The sequence below is a fragment of the Calonectris borealis genome, chromosome 5 (assembly GCF_964195595.1).
Source record: "Calonectris borealis chromosome 5, bCalBor7.hap1.2, whole genome shotgun sequence".
Lineage (NCBI taxonomy): Eukaryota > Metazoa > Chordata > Aves > Procellariiformes > Procellariidae > Calonectris > Calonectris borealis.
In genome coordinates, this window is record NC_134316.1 from 1,249,086 (window position 1) to 1,270,024 (window position 20,939).

The window sequence follows — 20,939 nt, forward strand, 5'->3', positions numbered from 1 at the left end:
CAAAATTCAAAATACTTCAAAGAAACGAAGAAAATCTGCTGCAGTGTACGGCCATAGCCTGATAAAACACCTACTGCTTTCTCACCCATCCCAGCTCAGGGCTGTCCAGGGACAGTCCTCAGGAGGGGCGGGAAGGGGAACAGAAAGGCTCTTGCTCCCGAATATGCAACGGGAAAACTGAGAGTGCGGAGAGTAACTGTTGGGAGGCAGGATTGCATACCCTGAATTTTATCATATCATCAGAGCGAATCTCCAAAAAATGCCAGCATTAACATCACCCTTTCTCCAGGTTCATCTGGCCGCCATGGAAGATGTTTCTTTGTAACTCCACATTTCCCTGTCCCAATCCCTTGCTGCTGTGCACTTCATAGCAAAATAATGCCAAGCGCTGAACTGACATTGTTAGCATAATCTTGAAGTTACAGGGTCATTATTCTAGTCACTAAAACAGCTAATGTGTAGTTGTTCACTCTGATCATAAAATACAATCTCAAATGAAAAATAAAATGTAATATATAATATGCCAGTCATTTCTCCCTGGAAAATTCCTGATGGATGAAAGACTTTGCCTATGCTATCCCCCACTTTGCTTTTCAAACTTAATGCTCCACCTTCCTTTTCCTAAGGAATTGATTTCAGTAAGACATTTGCAACATCAAGCGTTATATATGTTTAATTTTGTCAGACCCCTCTGAGATCTGCTGGGAGCAAGTCCTTCCACTTCTGATTTAGCAAAGGCATGCTGATATTTTCTTCTCATAAGCTTTTGCTCCAAGGCCTGAGAGATCTCGGTGTGAGCCCATCCATTGCCGTATACACCGGTTTGGTTTTGCCTTACTAGAAAAAAAGTAATTTTGTAATACTCAGGTTTGGCCTCAGGAGAAAGAGCGATTCTGTGTATGAAACGTGCAGAAAGAAGGTTTTCTGGAGGGAGGGCGGGTTAAATTATTGTCCTAAAACAGCACAGAAGGTTGGAGGAATTGGTCCGGTGCTGCCGTCGTCGCAGGCGGTGCTGGGGACGGCGGGGCAGGAGGGAGCCGGGCTCGTCCCGTGGGCGCAGGGGGAGGGATGGAGATGCCCTCCCCAGGGGCAGGCGAGGGGATTTCTGTCTGATTTCTGACAACCGTGAGCAGGACGGGCTCTAACAGCTCCAGCTGGCCACGCTCAGGGCCAGCCTTCGCAAGGCGGGGAAGGCTCATGCGAGCTAGAAACACCCCGGGTATCGGACGTTACTGAGACGCGTCTGAACTGGGCGAGAGCTGCAAATCCTTCAGGAAGATGCAGCTGTCAAACGGCACAGCCAAGGCGAGAGCCGAGCAGAGTCCTCGCCAGCTTTCTCCTTCACACACGTGTCTGTCCCATTGCTGTATCTCCGGCTGCTCGCATTTGATTGTAAGAGCACTCCGTATGCTAATAAAACCTTTGGCTATAGCTGGCTGAGCGTTTCTCTGCTTACCCTCCCATCAAAACCACCTCCCTTCGCCCCCTTCTTGCTTTGGTTTATGATGCACTTTTACCAAATCAGTGCTTATCTGTCACGAAGAATCACACTTACCTAACCAGATCCCCTGATCCTGTTTGTGATTCACCTGAAACACATATCAACTTAATCAAGTTTTTATGAGGAATTTGTACAAAATTACCCTAACGTGGACCCAGCTGTATTAGCTTCTATCTAATAAACTACTGCCCTTTCACTTCTTTATTTCCTTATAAAAAGAAACAGAATATCATGATGTTATTTTGGTCTTTACCCTTATATAAAGAAGAATCACAAGGCGTCACGGTTGTCCCCATCGGGATGCAGGATCCAACACTAGCAATCTATTAGCTATCAAGAAAACATACTTTTAAAGGATTTTACTGCAAGTCTTTATTACTTGAGCAAAAGTATTTGACAGAGCTTGTCTGCCAAAACCAAGCCTTTGCAGGGCTGTGAGAAATGCCTTATTTCCCATACGTTAAAATGTGCCCCTGTGAGATAACTAGGTTGTTTCACAGGAGACAATCACTGAACACTACAACTGATTTTTTCTACTGCAATTTGACTGTGTCACACAGCTAAAGCAAAAATATGATCAAAAAGCTCTTTGAATCTAACAAAAATTAGAGTTGTTATAAATACAGGCATGAGCAGCAGGGGTGCAATACATGCAGTCCAGAATTACATGGTGCATCCAAGAGCACTGTGTTTTCGCATGATACGAGCTGTTGACAGTGATTAACAACCCTACTGAGATCCATCACGCACGCAAGAGGCTTTTCATGAGAGCTGCCCACAAACAGAAAACTGGAGGGACTGAAAAGACCACAGAGCAGTTTCTCCGTTAGCATGCAACTGGTTGCTCGTTTGATGGCTTTTGATGTGCAGAAAAATGCTACAGCGGTAGTTTAAATGCTTATTTGTGGCTCGATTTGCAAAGACACAGTTCTCTTTGAAGGCGTGTGACAAGCAGCGGGGCAGGCGGGTGGGCGCGGGCTGTGCCAGCACTGGGAGGGCTCAGCCAGGCAGCGCTCGCCGGGACCAGGACAGGCAGCAGGGACCCTGGGCGTGCTGGGACCCCAGGCAACAGGTCCATATCCACTGCTGAGGTGCTGCAACCTGCTGGAAAGGGTTGTCCACCCCACCAGCTTCCGGCACCTGCCCTTGACCGCATCAGTGGTTCTGCACGGCCACGGTGCCTCCTCCTTCGCCAGGCAAGCGTGCCGTGGCTGCAGCAGTTTTTGTTCCAGGCTTTTTCCATTTAAGAGCTCTTAGATCATGAGTTCCACCTTCTGGAGGTAAAATGAAAATGGGAAGTCAAAGGTCTGAACATATAAAAATAGGTCAGTCTAATAAAGATGCTTTCAGAGAGTACAGGTCCCCTCGAAGGACTCACAGGCTATAGGAAGAAACTCAGAATTGCCAGCGCTTCTAAAGAGGATGTCTGAAGGTTTTTCTTCTCTCCTGCTGCCCTTTTTGCTTCTTGCAATTTACTTTTCCCTCCTTCTTTCTCTGCACGTGATGCCACCCATATTTCATCCTTCTAATCTCCAGTTTTGCTTTGTTTTGAAGGAAATAAATCTCTTTCGCATACATCTTATCACACAAAAACCGGTTGGGAAATTCTATGGGAAGCCTAGCACAACTACAGACGTACAAGCGTGCATGCACACATGCATGTGTGCGATGTATATTAGCAGGTGTGACGGAGGAGCCGCCCCCCCACTGTACAGGCAGGGTGCCAGCTCGGTGCCCAAGCCCACGGCAGTGCTCTCCCAGCAGGGACAAGGAAACCTGCGGGCTACATGGTACCGGTGACCAGAGAGACATCTGCCACACCAGAGCTGCCCTGGGCTGTGCTGCTGCTGTTGATCCTGTCCAGAGCCATGCCAGAAGCCACACTGGCAGGGGCATATCCAGTCCACGAGCAGTCTCCGCGGCGGGACGGAGGGCTGCAGAGAACAGGGGAAAAGTGTTGGGACATCCCGCGCCGTGCCCCAGGCTACGCCACGGTGCACGCACCAGCCCCATCCCGATCACACCTTGCTTTACCAGAGCTGTCCTGCCCAGCCCAGGCACTTGTCTTCCTTCCCTTCCTCCTTTCATCACAACTCGTCCCTTTTTGCCAGCAATTAATGGCCCAGGTGCCTTTCCAGCAGGACCAGCCTCCCCTGCAGCCACCGCGCTGCCGCCTGCTTCCCAGCCGGCTGCAGGGTGGGCTCAGCCCAGCACACCCGCGACAGCGGGCGGCACGCGAGGAAATACGGCACTGTCCAGAGCTGGGAGTTGCTTTTTGGTAGGGTAGGAGAAGGCCTTGGCCCATCATCCTACAGGAAAGATAAATATTCCCATTGCCTTCCTCCCGAGGGAAACAAGGCCAGGAGCTGGCGTAGCAGATCACTTCTGAAAAAGACGCGTGCCAGCTGCGCTGCTGCTGCTCATTGTGAGATCCCTCTACACACACGCGTGCACACACACGTATTACATACAAGCATATTATACACACACATTTTCTTCCAGCAAACACTGTCTGAGCAGCCAGCAGATCTCAGCTCAGGTAATAAAGCACCTTCAACCCCCTGTACGAATTGGGCTCATGACAAGTTGGGATCTGCGGATATCTGCTGGCAGTCAAAATTTTACCTTGTGTTGTTAAAACCCACTTACTTTCTAGCGAAGAACTGATAACAAACGGACAAGCTGGGCTAGTTTGCAATGAGCAGTTCTTAGCAGATTGAGACGTTGCCTCTGCTTTCTTCCATTGCTCCCAGCTACACCCAGCTGAGTACACACAGGTTCATGCTCCAAAATCACCAGGTTTAATCAAATGGAGGAATTCTAACCTCGCCGAGGATGTGGAGGGACAGGTTTAAGTACTGGTTTATTTTCTTTTTTTTTTTTTTCCCAAGATGCATTAGGGAAGCACCAAGGACAGAAAAGAGAGAGAAGCTGCAGAGATAATGATTATTTCTTTGTGCTGATAAACTTCTCCAGTCGCTGCTGCAAAAGGGAAGGGGCTGGTGACACTCCTTGTTACTTCCAGGCAACAAGGCAGTGTCCAGATGGCTTTGCCTGGGTGCAGGGCAATGCCTGGGAAAGGTGTCTTCATGTATTGGCACTGCAGCAGCATTTCTAAAAAGGCGAGCTCGGTGCCATACTGCTTAATCACCTCCAGGATGTTAGACTTTCCCTCCTTGCGATACACAGAGTGGCACTGTAATGCCCATGCAATGCCACAGAAGGCTTTTTCATGCCCCGATGAAGCCTGTGCAGTGCAGGACTGTCCTTCTTCGTACCTTGAAAGTGTACTTTCAGGACCAGCTACACCCTTACCTTCATTTCACCTGCTTTCCTGCCTCACGTCTTACATTGCACATGATGCTAAAACAGGAATTATGCAGTCGCTTCTTCATACTGGCATGCTGAAGGGTTTCTGTCACTCTCATGCTCTTCAACAATGTATAATATTCGTAGGAAATGAGGAAAAAAAAAATCAGCAAAAACACGTAAGCCCCTGGGACTGTTTTCCAGGTCCTCCTGCCTGAGCTGTTGCATCCTCTGGAGCACTGATAAAGACACCCAGACATGCAGAGTGATCAGGGCGCAGAGTTATTCCCTCTGCCTTTGTCAGCTGAAGGTAGTATTTGGCTTCCCTGTGAGACACAGAGGTGTTGCGAAGAGAGCTGCAAGCTCGGATATTTCTGAGAGAAAGGACTTCCAGATTCTGCATTATATATATTTTTCCTTTAAAATGTCTCAAATAGGTCCTGTTAACGATGTTTACTATCGAGTAATAAATGTTAACACTTCCCCTCTTGCTGGATAGTGCTGAAGGCTGGAGAGGTGCCTGTTTGTTTGTTTTCCAGTTAGGCAAAGTGCACTAAATCAAGCGAGGTACAACACGTGCTATTTAAAAACAGTGTCATTTGCTGTTACTTTACTGTGAGGTGCAAATATTTTTTTTCCTAATGACTATTTTTTGAAACCTGTGATGGGAAATGCAGTTTAATGCTTTTTTGGTAGCTGGCTTTTTTGTCTTTAATAAACCCCAAACCACAAACACCCCTACCCCTCACTCGCAGTCCCCGGCATCGATGCTCAATACAAGACAGCTGGCTTCAGAATGGTTAATGGAAACAGAAAGCCCATGAAAAAGGTTAAGCTATTAGTGAAGTAATTAAGTTTTTTTCTTAATACAGATAAGATTGCAAGCAGGAATAATTAAACTAAACTTTGTAACCCCTTGGATTCAGGTGCCTGGATTGTTAATACCGAGTGTTAATGAAAGCAGGTCTGGAGCAGGAAGGGGAAGGTCTGAGCTCGGGGTGCCAGGTCCTTAAGCAACAAGGCATTTAAAACATTTTGGGACAGCAGCACCCAGCCGGCATGGGGTAGGTGCATCCTTATCCTATTCAGTGTCAAATTATGCTAAGCTGTGTGATGTTTGTCCATTAGAGATGCTTCAAGTTTGAAATGTGGACTGGCATTATCTGAAGAGGTAAATTAAGTCACCTTTGATGCTGGTGCTGGGTTTTTCACGGAGGGTGCCAGGCAGGGCACCACTGCTCCCCACACCTGGGAAAAACCGGGGCCAGCCTGGCGTGGACGAGGGGAGCAAATCCTGGATTTTGCTAGCTGCTTCATTACTAACTACAGGTTGCAATAAATTCCTAAACAAGGAAATTATTCCCGGCTGAGCACATTTCCTGAGGCAACCACGAGCTTTGGCTCTCAGACCCTGCTTCGGAAGCAGTAACTGTGCTGCTGACTGGGCACCGCAGGTGGGCATTCACTGCTGCGGTCTGCAATACGCTGCAGCCGCTTCGTTAACACCAATGCACCATACCACGCTTGCTAAGCCCGGCTGCACAAAAGTCTAGCTTCATCCCAGGAGAAGGCCGTGCTCATACCAGTTCTACCTGACAACAAAAGGAAGTACAACTCCTCTTTTTGCTGCAAAAGCCCTGATATCGTGGTGCCAGGGAAGTGGCTGGATCACCTGAAGGCAAGCAGAGGTGAAGCTCTGCTGGAGGTGACTACTGTCCACAGGGGAAAAGGCATGAAAATGAAGCTAGAAAGGCAGCCTGCTGAAAAATGATGATGAAAGAGTAATTTCAGGATGCATGCAATTGATCTCGGAGAACCAGAGGAAAATGCAATTAAGAGATGGCAGTTTCTTAAAGGAATGATATTGATGGCATAAACACAAACTCCTCCAGTAGAAAGGAAGGACGGAGTACCACCTGCCCAAATCACAAGTGATTCACAGGCTCAAGGGGGAAGCACAGAGAAAGCAGAAACTAGTTCAACTGGTACTAAGGGCAAGCACTGAAAAGAATGGTATGAGCAGGCAGGGAGAAAATCAGGAAAGCCAAGGCATAGAGAGGTGAATCCAGCCAGGGGCAATCGGGGTACCGAGGAAGCATTCTGTGAATGGACTGCAGCAGCAAGAGAGTGACCAGAAAGGTGACGAATAAACAGGGAGAAAAGCTTATGGCAAGTAATATTGAAAAGCTACACTGTTTAATAATTTTTTTGTTACTGTTTTGCTTCACTTTTCAGTAAAAGGAATCAGCCACGTAATGCAATTAGTATCATTGACACAAGGGTAATAGCTCAGACTGTGACAGGAAAGAACAGGGTAGAAAAGTTAAATGTTTTCAGATGACCTGAGTCTGCTGAAATTTTTCTGAAGTTCTTAGAGAATTGGAGTGATTTCAGAACTGCCTGCTGCTATCTCTGAGAAAATCTCGAGGAAGAATGAGACTGAAAGACTTAAAAAGGGCAAACCGTTGCTTATCTTCCACTTTCTATGCAGTGCTCCATGTGTAGTTTCAGTTCCCAGGAACAAATAATCAAACCACATATTTGCAAATCCCCAGAAGATCCCGAGGAGATAGGTAACAAGAATGATTTTGTCTAGAATCATTCACGGCAACCCCAGCATCCCCCTTTCTCTGCCCGTGGATGCCGTGCCTCCGGGGACAGGGGAACCGCAGATCTTGCAGAACTGAGTTTAATGAATCTGTTAATGCTCTCTCCCATGGTAAGAAAGGCTGAGGAACATACTCTTGATAAACCGTGTAAAAGGTGGGTGGGTTACCAGCACCCAAAAAGCAGATCAGAAAAGCTCAGCGTCAGACAGGGGCAGACAGAGCCGGTGGGGTCCCACGGGGGTTCCCGCAACCTGGTGCTACTCAACATTATCAGCAAAGGCCTGGCTGATGAGAGACAGAGTACGTTTATCACATTTGCAGGTGATTCCTGACTGGAAAGGGATGCAGGCATGCTGGAAAACAAGATTAGACTTCAAGGTGGTTCTACCATATTAGAGAATTTAAATGAAAATCAGGATGAAATCCAATAAGCAATAATCCTGCCCAGATGAAGGAGAAATAGCTAGGTAGAGGTTTACAAAGAAAGGTCTTGGGGATACGTGCAATTACAAACTGCGTCAACAGCAGCATTCTGGTACATACACGGCAAACAGCAATGGGATGCACAACCAACAGTACGCTCTGTAAGATGCATGATTTTTCTTTTGACACCACTTTTCCAAAGATGATGTGGTCCAAATGAGAACCACAGATGGTCAGATGCACAAAAAACTTGGCCTACGATAAAAGGCCAAATGAAGTGCTGTTATTTAATTAGGGAGAGAGAGAACAGAGGGGAACCGTGGTGATAGCTTTCACCTGTGGGAAGAAAACCAAAGCACAGGTTGCCCAGAGAGGGTTTGCAGTCTCCATTGTTGGAGACACTCAAGCCCAACTGGACACAATGCTGGGCAGCCTGCTCGAGGTGGCCCTGCTGGAGCAGGGGCTGGGCGAGGTGACCTCCAGAGCTGCCTCCCACCACAGCAGTTCTGTGAAACAAACTGTTCCCTGCGTTCAGCCATAGTGAAGACAAAAACAACAGAAAATACTGCAGCAAGGTAAATCTAGGTTAAATACTACAAAAAGCAGTGTAAGAAGCAGAAGACTGAAACACTGAAATAAATTTCTCGGAAAACTTATGGAAGTTCCTTTCCCCGCCCTCCCCCAAAATCAAGTAAGAAAAGCACCTGTCAGAAAACTGAGATACAGTTTATCAGGCCTTTTGCTGGGCAAATGCAACAGATGATCTGCGAGAACTCAGCCTTATTTTCTTAGATTAGATTTTAGAGCTCCTTGGGTTCAAGAACTAATAATGCAACTCAAGTAGGTAAAGGGTGAGAAACAGGCAGGGAAGACAGGCACAAAAATAAATGAACAAATAACCAATCTGAAATCTCCTGCCATTTAATGTCACATTCCCAGCTAATTCTCTCTAGGAGAGAGATGTGCTGTAATATACCAACAAAAGAAGAAAAATACATTTACAGCCTGAAAATGAAATTCGTGGCAGGGAAGAGGAAATGGAAGGCACGTGTGTTCCATAACTATCTACTGAGCTTTCCAAAACCAGTTAGCAATGAAACAGCACGTGTGAAAAAACACTCTAAAGAAAATTTTCCAAAGAACCTTGATTTGGCAATGTCATGTACTTTACATTAGCAGCAATTAGTTCAATAGCAAAACACAGCAATTCTTTACAGGAAAGAGTACCTGTTTCATTAAAACCCTCGGGCTGAGGATGCTTGCTGGGGTACAGCTGCAGTACTGTTATACTTCCTAGTTATCCACAGGTTTGTACTCAGCTCTCAGGGCTGCAGTGGGTGCTGTGGCTCCACGTGTAGGTGATACTCAGCCTCACCCCCACCCCTCCCCACCAACTATTAACACCTTTGAAATTAAATCAATGCCAGGTGGTAAAGCTTATTACTGCATGCGAGATAAGGAAGGGAGGTATCGCTGTCAGCTCTGTTACTGCATTGGCAACCGTTTTCAGACTCAGGCTCGTTTGCCCTATATGCAAAATCCCAACCAACCTGCAGTCATCAATAAAACACCAGGGATTTAGAACAACCCATTATATGTTGCAATGGAAATTATTCCAAATATCGGATCTCAAAAACAATTAAACGCAACCCTAATTCTATCTTCCTTTTTTGAGCTCAGTTTATCAATTTCTCCATACCATTATTTATAAAACCAGCTTTACTTATCTATATGACAGAAAGATTGAGAACATGATGTCTGTAAAAGATTTTGAAGTTTTTTTGTAACAGAAAGGTATTATCAGACCAAGAACAGCAATATTAACATCTTGTGAGATTAAAAGCAGATCTAGTTGAAAAGTGCCTACTTAAATTCTTATTTGACAGAAAATCTGCTTTTCCCACATGCAGGAGTTTTTATAGAAAGATAGATTTTACCACAGCATTATTACTTCCCTGGGGGAAAGCTCTGTAAATTGCCAGGCTCAGCAGGAAGGTTTTATTTCGGGGTGCTTACTGCTGCTTCTGCCCAGGTGAGGTCTGGGCTGGGTGCTTGGGGTGTCCCTTCACCGCCCTCTCCTGCAGGTGCAGAGGGGTAGGTGTGCACACTCCTGGCACGGGATGGGATGGGATGTGATGGGATGGGATGGGAGCCACAGCTCTGCCTGGTGTGCTAGGAATGCAGGATGCGCCCAACAATGGAGAACGTCCCCAGGGCACTGCTCGGGGTGACACCACCGGGGCAGCCCAGGGGTTAACCCCGAACACTGGGATATTTGGGAGCTCTGCCAGAACTTTCCAGTCCATGAAAAGTTTCACTCATTTTGATAAGTTGCGCTTGGACTGAGCTGGGGTTTTCTCTCCCAGCCTCAAATCTCCTGCGGTACAGACCTGCTGGATTGAATCAGCTCTAGCTAAAAAGCTGTGTTATCTTCTCATGCGCAGCAAGGGCAAACAGCAAGGTTCAGACATCTCCATTGGGAATTATAGCTGACAATACATAACTGAGCCTTAAATTACCAGCTCCTACCCAGGGCAGCTGTTTGCTACCATTTCTTAGATTTATAGAGTTTAAGCCTAGACAGGACCATTAAATCCTTCTCACCTGCCCCTGCCTGTCACAAGACGTTGGATTTCATACATTTGTCCCCCGGTCTGAGCCCAGTACCTGGGCAAACCATAGCCCCTGTGCTCGGTTTTGGAAGTGGGGGACACCTGGAGCCTCCAGCGTCACTAATTCTGCTCCGGGCTTCGCTCACTTTGTAGTTTTCCATCCCCAACGCTCGTGAGTCGGCAGCGCATCAATCACGTATATACAATGCACACCACAGAGGTGCCCAAACCCCTCCAGGGCTGGTAGGAGGCAGGGACGGCTGCAGGAGGAGCAGGTTATCGGGTCTGCAGCAGAGCCCCGGTGATGGAGCAGCACGCCCTGTCCCCCAGCACTCACTGCTCCGCGCGGCTGGGACAGGGGCCAGCGCTGAAGCTTGACTTCAGAGCGTGCTCTGGAAGTGAACAGGAGGGTCTCTTACCCATGCACTTAGCACCAAGAAAGGTGCTATCTTGACAAGTCCATAGCCTGACACTGTCTCCATCAGGAGACAGCAAAGCAGCTACCAGCAAAAGCGTCCTTTAGACTGCGCATCCACCTCTTTCTCTTGGAAGGACGTCTGGGCTGAGGCTCCCATCCAGCTCTGGTTCTGTTTACGTCAGGTGCCCTTTTGCGATGAGGGTGTCTGTCCGTTACAAATGGGACTGAGTGCCCGGAGGACATTTCAGCTTTGTAGTGGCCTTAATACAATACCCCAGCAGCAACCCACCACGCCAGAGAGATGCCAGCAAAGGGTGTGAGGTGACGCTCAGGTCAAGTCTGAGTTTCTCCGATAGCTCTTTGCAGGGGATCTGGCATCGACTCCCATCTCGCCACCTTTTGCGAGCGCTAATTTTTCATTTTAAGGGGAGTCATGACTGTAGAGCGCAGCAATTAAATCCGCTGTGCTCTTTCCCCAGTGTGTGCCCGTTGGCTACCGCACAAGTGATAAAAGGGTGACTTAGTTACAGGAACAAGGGTTGCAGAAATAAACCATCCCTAGTCTATCATCCCAACCTGAACAGATGTACCCTATACATTAAACATAGGATAATATATGGACAGAGAGTAATTTCACAACCATAATTCAATCAGAGGAACGTTGTAACATAATAAATTGGATGAAGGATGGCCCTCTCCATAATATATTTCATTATTTCTGTCTGCTTTACAACATATGAATACCTGCTTAATGGTTTCATGGAACTTAAATTATACTGTCAAACGAAACGATGGCACACCTGGGTGAAACGTGGCCTTTCCAAGCAGCCCCTGGTTTTAGGTGCAGCCCTGGGTGATGCTCTGGGGTAGAGCCACAGGCTGCACTCCAGCCAGGTTGCTCCCCAGCTGCAGCAAAGAGCCTTGGTTCCCTCGGCAATTCTTAAAGGGTCTCCTGTTCCCCCCCACCCCGCACCCTGCCTGGTGCCCTCACACACCTCTCCCGGGGTCACCCAGAGCACCGCGCGATGCAGCCACCCAGCCCTGCTCCTCTTCAGCTGCCTTGACGTGCAAGCCGACCGACTTCAGTATTCGCATGCCGCTTGCCCTGCTACAATTCCGTTTTGCAACACTAGCTTTTTCAAACATTTTTCTTTTTCCTCTTCTGTGCCCTCCATATTTTCTCAGATTGTATCTTATTTGTATTTTCTATTTGTTTCCCTCCTTGCAGCTTCCCTTATTCTGCATGGCATTATGGAGTTATTACAGAACCGCTGACCTGATACACACGTGAGTACAGTTTAAAAACCATAAATCTCCGCCTTGCTCTAAGTCATAAGAATATACAAAACACTTGCATGGCAGAAGTTAAAGATTCCAGTTACAAGTCTTGAAAAAAATTTTTTTTTAATTCTTTCAGCTGATGACTTCTGAGGAGTTTCATGCCTGGAAGGACGCTGATATCCAGACTCACTACCGTTCACGGTCTGGACCTGATAGGAAGGTCAGGAGTCTTTTAAATAACCATTTTTTCCATTTGAAAATGAGAATTCATTGGATCAAAAGTATTAGAGAGTATAAATTATTTCAGCAAAGTGGATTTTTTTAAATAGAAAAAGATGCTCTAAAGTTTGAAATTACCATTTTGACCCTATAAACGCAGAAATTTCATTTTTATTATGTTTGGAAGGCAAGCATAAGGGCAGAGTCGCAGTGACCTACTTCTGATGCCAGAGTGAGAGCTAATATTCGCACTCCAAGCTCTCCACGGTAAATCTTTCAAACCTGTGCCCTATCCAGATGTACAGTTTTCTATGACTGCAACTTTTTGTCCATACCACTGTGATGCACCAGCCAGAGCTACAGGAAAACAAGGGTTTCTGTCACCAGAAACTTCTTGTACTTTGAATTCACTTGCATGCAACCCAAGAGAGTAAAGCATAGGAAAACAGACTTTTTACAATGCCAAATATTCAAGGAAATGTTACCTTGAAATGTCAAAATGCCTGGGGAGCCGGTGCCAGCTGGAAGCGCGCAGGCAGGGTGCCGTGACAGGGGTGCAGTGCCAGCCGCTGCCCCTGCGCTGCCCACGCCACCGAGGTCCAGGTGAGCTGCTGGCACAGGGTTCTTCATGCCGTCAGAAGAAATGAAAAGGGAACTCCTTTCTCCTAAGAAACAGGTGCACTATCATCAGCGAGGATCATGACTAGCACCTAAGAAGGACTTGGGCTCAGAAATTCATGCTCTAAAACCGATGGCGTGGAAATAGCCTGATCAGCAAGCAAAGAGGATGCTTAGACCATCCCATCCCATCCCACGGCTTAATATCCCTTAATTCACCAGGGGAAGGAAAATGGCCAGAATGAGGGGAGAAGCATCCCCTGCACAATGGACATCCCTGGATTTCCAGGCCAGTTTGCGTTCCTCTTGCCCCGGTCCCAGGCATCCTCCTGGATGCCCAGGGAGGACCTACCCTGCATCCTCCCACTGGATTCAGTGGAGGATCAAATCTCAAGCGTGGGCGAGAGCAGGCCCCCACCTTCCCCTCTACACCGGCGCCTTCTCCTGTTCTCTTTCAGAGCTGCCTTGTCACCAACCTTTTAACAGGTTTAATGTCTCATCGCTGCCAGAATGAGATTAACCATATCCTGAGGAGCCTCCCTCTGCTTATGCTGGACACTCCTGAGCAGTTTTAATGAAAAGCTATCACTTATTTTGCAGGGTGGGTTTCTCTCGGGTATTTTTTGCAGCTTAGTGACCTAAATCAGCTCACAGCAGGCTCTGACGAGCACCGGAGCTGGCAGAAGGTGAACAGCAAGAGCATGTGGTTAAAAGCTGGGGGAGAAGGGGAAAAGGGAAACCTCTTCTTTCAGGGGTGGCCAGCTCCCAGGTTACCCTGAGCATCTGTAAAACCATGCCCTGAGCTGGCGGCGGCTGTGCCTGACATCCCTGTTGCGAGGCTGTGGCAAGGCAGCAGCTGGAAGCGTTATCTTGGGCAGGCAGATGCGGGCCGGCATTGCCAGGCTCCAGGGGCTCGGGGCACCCGCCGTTCCCTTGGAGGGGAACCAGCCAGGAGCAGAGGAGCGGGTTTTCCGCTGAGCTCATTTTTCCTTTTGCCTTTTGTGTGTTTGTTTTCTTTTGTCTTCAGAAAAGTAGGGCTGGGTCTCAAAACCATTTCTGCCCAACTCAGAGAGCTTTTCTTCTCTTAAAAGACAAATAAACCTTCAGACAAATAATGCCATTTGAACTACTTTTATTTACGAAACCCTTTGCTTTAAAGGGAAACTGAATGAGAAATCACACTTCAGATTTTTTTGAACTTTCACCATCTTCCAAAAGTGGCTTAAAAGGTAGTGGTGGTTACTGGTGTGGTATGAAGGAAACCTGCATTTCTGCTGCTCTGCTTCAAACTTGCTTCAAGCATCAGAAGTCGCGTGGTGACGGCATCACGTCAGCATTGGCGATGGAAGGAGAGAAGACAAGCTAATGAAAAAGCCATGTTTCTGCAAGGCAAGGAAAATACTTTGTGCAAACTGCCATTGCTGTAGATGAGCCGATGGGCGGTTTCCAGCCAGGCTGCCCGCCGCGCCGAAGGGGAGAGGAAGAAAAACTTTCCTGCTTTACCTGGCAAGAGCGATGAACGCAATGAATTGTTAAAGGGAGAGCTCGTGTTTCTGTGCTGCAGCCATAGCAACAGGTTTGTTAAAGGGAAAAGCTGAAGACGATAATGCACTTAGAGAGTCACCGTCAGGAGATCTTCCCACCTGGTTTTCTCCCTGGGATTTGCATGCTGGGTTCCTTGCTTTCCAGTTTTCCTGTACAATTAATACTATGGGGGTGGAGAGAGGAGGGTGGGTAGGAAAGGGGATTTGGTGGATATAAAGTTCTCTGAATTTCTAGTTGTTTGGAAGAGGTATTAAATATAGCTTTTCAATAAAATATATTTTGATGAAAACAGAATCATCAGTGACTTTACTCAAATGAACTACCAATAAAACCTAGCCCAATATATGGCATCTTACACAGACAAAATATCTAGATATTCTAGTCCTATTTCACTTCAGCTGAAAAGTTTTGTGCCTTCTTTTGACACTTTCTGATGACTCTCATATGTAACCCTGGGCTGGGAACCTTCAGCATCCCCAAAGGGATCTGACGGTGACCCCACACTGTCAGATCGCGGCCAGCTTTCCAAGCAATGTGAAGATGTGGGATCTGATCAGCGACTGCCGGTGGGTGTCAGCTGGGCTGGGATGTCCCTGTGTGATTTTCACTTCTGTAACCCCACTAGTGAGTTTACCAAGAGCAGAGCTTAGGAAGTGCCGCAGAGAAACCGTCGTTGCCAGTAGAAAAATCGTGTTGGACAAAACGATCTCTGGACTGAGGACTGTCCCCAAACATCAGGGCTTTCACACCCGTATCAGCGTTGAAAGGCCTGCTGGTCGGAAAATTGTCATTAACGGAGCCAGGAGGGACCGTGGACATCCTACACATGCTGGGCTGCAGCAGATGACAGAGACTGCGTCAAACCTCGACCCTTCCCGAGACGTGTCCTTGCTGCTCCCCTCAGCAGTCACACACCCGCAGGCAGCTGCCCAGGGCTCTCCTGAGCTCAGCGGTCAAACGGGACCCCTGGGAGGTTCATCCCCCCGACAGGGTTCACCAGGCACCCCAGGGGAACGCGGCACCCAACGTGCCAGGACTCACCCCCCGGCGCCCGCACCCCTGACCAAACTGCACCTTCCTGCCTTCCCATCTCGGCAGGCTGCAGAAAAGCCAGCTTCACCACGCTCATTTGTGTTTCCTTAATTTGCAGAGTTATTTTTCCCCACTAGCAGTGAGCAGAGCTGGGAAAAGAAAATCTGCTTCCAACAGCCTCCATGTGGATAACAGCCTTCCCTATTTTCTCTCCCCTGTTCAGCAGTATCACCCCCCTCCCCGGTCATGCCCCCCTCCCTCACGATGCTAACGAGTTTATATTCACACACTGGGACTTGGCGTAATTTGCATTAGTTCAAATGGAAGAGCTGCATTTAGCACCATATTTTCAATCAACTCACATGAAAGTCAGAGACGCAGAGAAGAGCGAAGGAGAAATTAACTGTAGAACAGGGGCTTTTTAATCTGCAGAGCTTGAGTACAAAGCAGGAGAAGGGCACACTGCAATCCTTTTACAAAGGAATGACAGTGTTTGCTCTGTTCTTCCAAGCCCTCTGTGGTAAACTCTAAAAGTAGCACACCAGCAAAAGGGAGGGAGATTAATGGCTATTGTTTCATACAAATGGGTAATCAGGAAGGAAATAACTCAGGCCTAGTAGCTAAATTTAATTGAAGGATATACAAATCTACGCTTAATGATGCACTGGCAAATATATTGCATGATTAAATAAGAGATCTGATGTCAGGAAAGAAATCTTTATCGACTCAAGCAATAGAAAAGGCACTGGTGGAAGAGGACATTTATCCCTGTGTAGTTTTGTGCGTGGTTCGGAGCCCCTCGACAATGAACCTTCTGATCTTGGGCTGTGCCGGGCGGGAGGGCACGGCGGCTGCAGCCCCTCCGAGAGCGGTGCGCGTACTCCGGTCGAAGGGTTTGCCTCTCTAACTCACATCTTCAAGAGAAAAGGTGGATTCAGACTCAGAGGACATTGATAAATGTAGTGACTCAAGCCTGCCTCAGAAACCTGGAGAAAAAACCATGAAAAAAAATCCGGCACGTGGATGAGAGCGAGCTGCTGCCCTCGCAGCAAGTCTGTGCCTAAGGCAGGGCAGCGCCGGGGGAACCACCAGTGTCTCTGCGAGGAAACCTCAGCAGCAGGACAGCATCCCATGCGTGTGCCAGCCCCCGCAGCGCCCGTGGTGCTCCTTCCCGAGATGCCAGCAGGCATTTCCAGCACTGACTCTCACAAGCCCACTGGCATCTCGGGAAGGAGCAGATCTGGATACTTTCAAGCAATAACAGACTTTTTCTGTGCAAACATCTACCTAATAACTTGCTAAACTTGCAGGTGCAAACCACTCCCTACCCCAGCCCGAGCGCTGTGGTGGAAGATGGAGAGCTGCTTATTTCAGTGGGTGGAGGGAAAGGCTGTTCTCAAGGCGCTGAAGGGTGCTGGGGGAGGAAACGGCTTGCAGGACCTATGCAGACATCTGAGTATTTTGACTGATCTGCATAAAAAGGAGAAAACAGCTCCTTGAAGCCAGCAGGAGCTGGGGTGAGGGACAGTGTGTTTGGGAAGATAACGGGGCGTTAGCAGAGCTGCAGGGGCAAATTCACCACATCCTCTGTTCGAACTTCTCCCAGTGGTGTTAGCACACCAGCTCTGTGAACGCTGAATTCACTGACAGAGGAGGAGAGGAATTCCTGCCCTCTCCGAGCGCCCGCAGACAGGCGCAGGGCTGCGGATGCTCAGGCTGCCCAGCGCAGCCCAGCCAGGTGCTGAGGAGGGACGCAGATGCCGGTCCTGTCGCTTGGATTTAACATCCGTGCGGGGAGCAAACAGGCGACGTGCTGACAGCTGTTTTCCCTTGAACACAGCTCTCTGATGGACGCCTTGATGTGTAACATTTGATCTCATCACAGCACCAAGCCCATCAGCCCATACAGCTCTTTGATCATTCGCTTTATGAATTTTTGTCTTCCTACCCTCCAAGGTCTTCACACTGACAGAGGGACCTTTTGGAAGGAAAGGAGAATAATACTTTGTTTTATATCGTTGGGGTTGCAGTTTCCAACCCACCAGCGTCCTTGCAGCGTGGCTGGCGGTGCCTCCCGCGCCGGCTCACAGCCGTGCAAGCAGCGTGTGCGGAGCAGCACAACATAAGATCCACATCTCGGCATCTGCCCGGTTCGGCCGGGGAGCACGAGCACGAGGGACCCAGCACGGTAGCAGCCATGTGGAGGAGCTTATGCTAGTGCAACAGGCGCTGGGCGCTGCTGCTTTTGCCAGTGCTGTAACGTAATTTGTGAGCACAGCCTCCAGCGAGCGCTCAGCCTGCCCATCGGCTAGGTGCTCCCCAACGCGCAGCTCGCGCGAAGTAAACAAAAAATGAAAGTGGAAGGGATCAAGAGAAGGCTGCAGACGGTGGGACGGGAGCAGTGCTGTCCCACCGCCTGCTCTGAGCACCAGCACCACCGGAGGGATGCGTTTTTCCTGACAGCATCTCCTCTCCAGCATTCCAGTCTTTGCTGAGCTAGTGATGCTCTGCCAGGGCATCAGCACCCAACGGTCAGACAAGGGCACTGCTTGGCCCAGAACAGCAGCCTGAGACTGGACTAATAGCACAGACTATCCAGACTACAGAGGAGACATAAAATGGGTGCTAATTCCCCTTCCTTTTATTTTTTCCTTGCATGCTGTTAAATTACAGAAGTTCTGAAGTGGCTCCTCGTGCAGCTTGCTGCAGGCACCCAGCAACAGAAGCACTTTGTTCACACGCCAGGTATTGTCCTAAAGAAAATGGTGGGGTTATTCTCACTGCAAGTTTGTACAAATGCTGTGATCATGAGATTCATGGGGTGAAGTTCAAAGCCAGAGCAGGAATTGTGTCTGTGTAATGTGCTTCTGAAGCCAAAAGGACAAAATGCAATATCAAGAGAGTAGTTAAAATGAGTGAGCTTTGATCTAAGACATAAAAAGGACAGAAAAGTCTCTTTATTTCCCCAAAAAAGGTTAAATATTAGCTATCAGTAAATCTAAACTGTCAATTTTCCCATTCAGGTCACTCCACAAAGGCCAATAGTTGTCCCAGCACTGCACAGTTCCTCTGGTTAGTTCAAGAGACTACCCCAAAACGCACCTCGAGCCCCGACACCTGGAAGACGGAGAAGACCATCCAGGAGGTTGTAGCTGAGTGGGGCAGCACAGGCTCTGTGATACCCTCGGAGCCGCTGCCGGTCCGAGCAGCTGCTGCGGATTTGCTGAGGACATCCCTGCGCTCCCTGCCTTCCCGGGGTCCCGGGCCCCTGCCCGCGTCGCTCCTTCCGCTCTTTGTGCTACAACACGCCTGTGGCACGTCACACCTCGATCAATACCCACTTAACAGATGTCAAGATTCTCAAGCAGTTTGTGTTTAAAAGTATAATCCACTGTGCCTGAGCGAAGTGTAATTATCTCTTACTCCTGCGTGCACAATAGCGTAACTTTCTGCTGGGAGATTTTCACATGTACAAGGGAGCACTGGGAGACCAACGGCATCGATCAGACTTCTGCATGGTCCACAGCCTGTATGTATAGGATAAGACCCATATGCACCGGGTGTGGTAGGGCTGAGGAGGTGCCAACCCCTCTCCAGCCCCTCCGCCTTCAGCAGCCCCCAGCAGCGGGCAGGAAGGACCCGGGAATAACGGCGGGTTTTCCTCTGATAAAGAGCAGTGGAGCCAAGCCGAGAGCCAGCATCACCCGGAGCACGCGCAGGCCTTGCTGATTTAAAAATGCAGTAATAGTCCTCTCTGCCTACTAGCTAGTTGCCCAGGAAAACAGGCAGCCCTGAGATTGGTCTGGACTAAGGCAACAACATCCGTATTTTTACCCAATGAAACAAAACAATAGAATAAAGGTTTTGGAAGAGAAAAAGAAAAAAACCAGAACAAAGCAGTTTTTCATGCAGGGATTGAACAACCAGTTAGACCTTCTGAATCAGTTCTGAGCTGTGCCCTCTCAGCAAATCAACCTACAAGTGATGGAAATTTGTTGCTTATTCTCCCAGGCTTAGAGGTGTGCTTAAATAAAACACAGCAGAGACCAACAACAGTAATTTAACGAGCTTTCAGGACGCCGCATATTAGCCAAGAATTCGATGTTCTGCTTTCCATTGACACCACAGGGCTGCAGCAGGTAACGCAGCAATAGCCATACCTTGCGAGAGGTTTCAGTGAGGTGGGAACAAGAGAAGCTGTTTTATGCTTTTGCACACATACACACACAGGGTCACGTATGCTCTTCTTATTTGCAAACCTTTGCGGGATGCCTGCGGGCAGCAGGGACAGGCCAGGCAGCCAGGGCAGGCAGCGCTGCCTCGCCTCTGAGCTACTCCTTGCCAACGGTTGCATTTCCTGATGACTCAGTTCTGTGAAGATGCCATTTTTGTTTCCTCTTGCAATGCCTGGGTTAGATTCCTGTTCTGGGTCTCCCACTGCTCTGGCAGAGCGGGTGCAGGGAGGTGGCACAGGTTGGGGGCACCCCCCGTGCCAGGGCTGCATTCCGTACCGCATCGGTCCTCCCCGCAAGTATTGCTATCCTGGAAGTCTTTTTCATCCATTCCTAGGCCCAATTTAATCACACCTCTATAGGCACACAAATTGCTGTGAGCCAAGGTCCTTCCCCCTCACGGTGAGAATCCATCCTTGCCCCTTCACGCCGGTGGATGCCAGGACTGCAGGACCCTGGTACCCGCTGGTACCCGGGGCACACTTTAACACCACGGTCCTGATCAGGTCTTATTCAAATCCCTAGCAGAACATTTTCTCTGTACAGTAGCAGCGAGCAGTAAGTAACGGCAGCCCTCAGGAATCATCCCGGCTGGAAGCGGCGAGGGGAGCCGTGCACCGCAGAGGTCGCACCCCCAGCCCAGGCACCTGCCGCGTGCTGTACGTGGCTCTGCCCGCCTGGCCTGAATCCCACGTGGTTCATTCCCGATTTCTTAACCGCTGACCGGGGTTTCAGAGCTTTGCACAGCTCAGACGAATACACAGCCCTATTTAGATAGTGGGTTTCATGGAACAGGTGAGTTTAATGGGAGCTTATGGGGATGTTTATCACATAAGAGCTAGACGCTGGGCAAACACAGCTCAGCGCATCAGGTCAAAAAGACAGGGGACGTGTGGTGCAGGAGAGCCACGTGCACAGCGCAGCACGCAGGTGAGCCCAGCGCAGGCAGCGAGGAGACGAGGAAAGGATGCAGCGCAAGTATTTGATCATAAATATTTCAAAGCATGAAATTCCAAAAATCTGCCCAAGTAGGTCAGTGTCTTAGACCGGGAGATGATCTGAGGGATGCACAAGGCACACTGCACACGCGCTCCTCTCTGACACTTCACCGTGCTGATTTTTACAGGCTTCGTCAGGCAG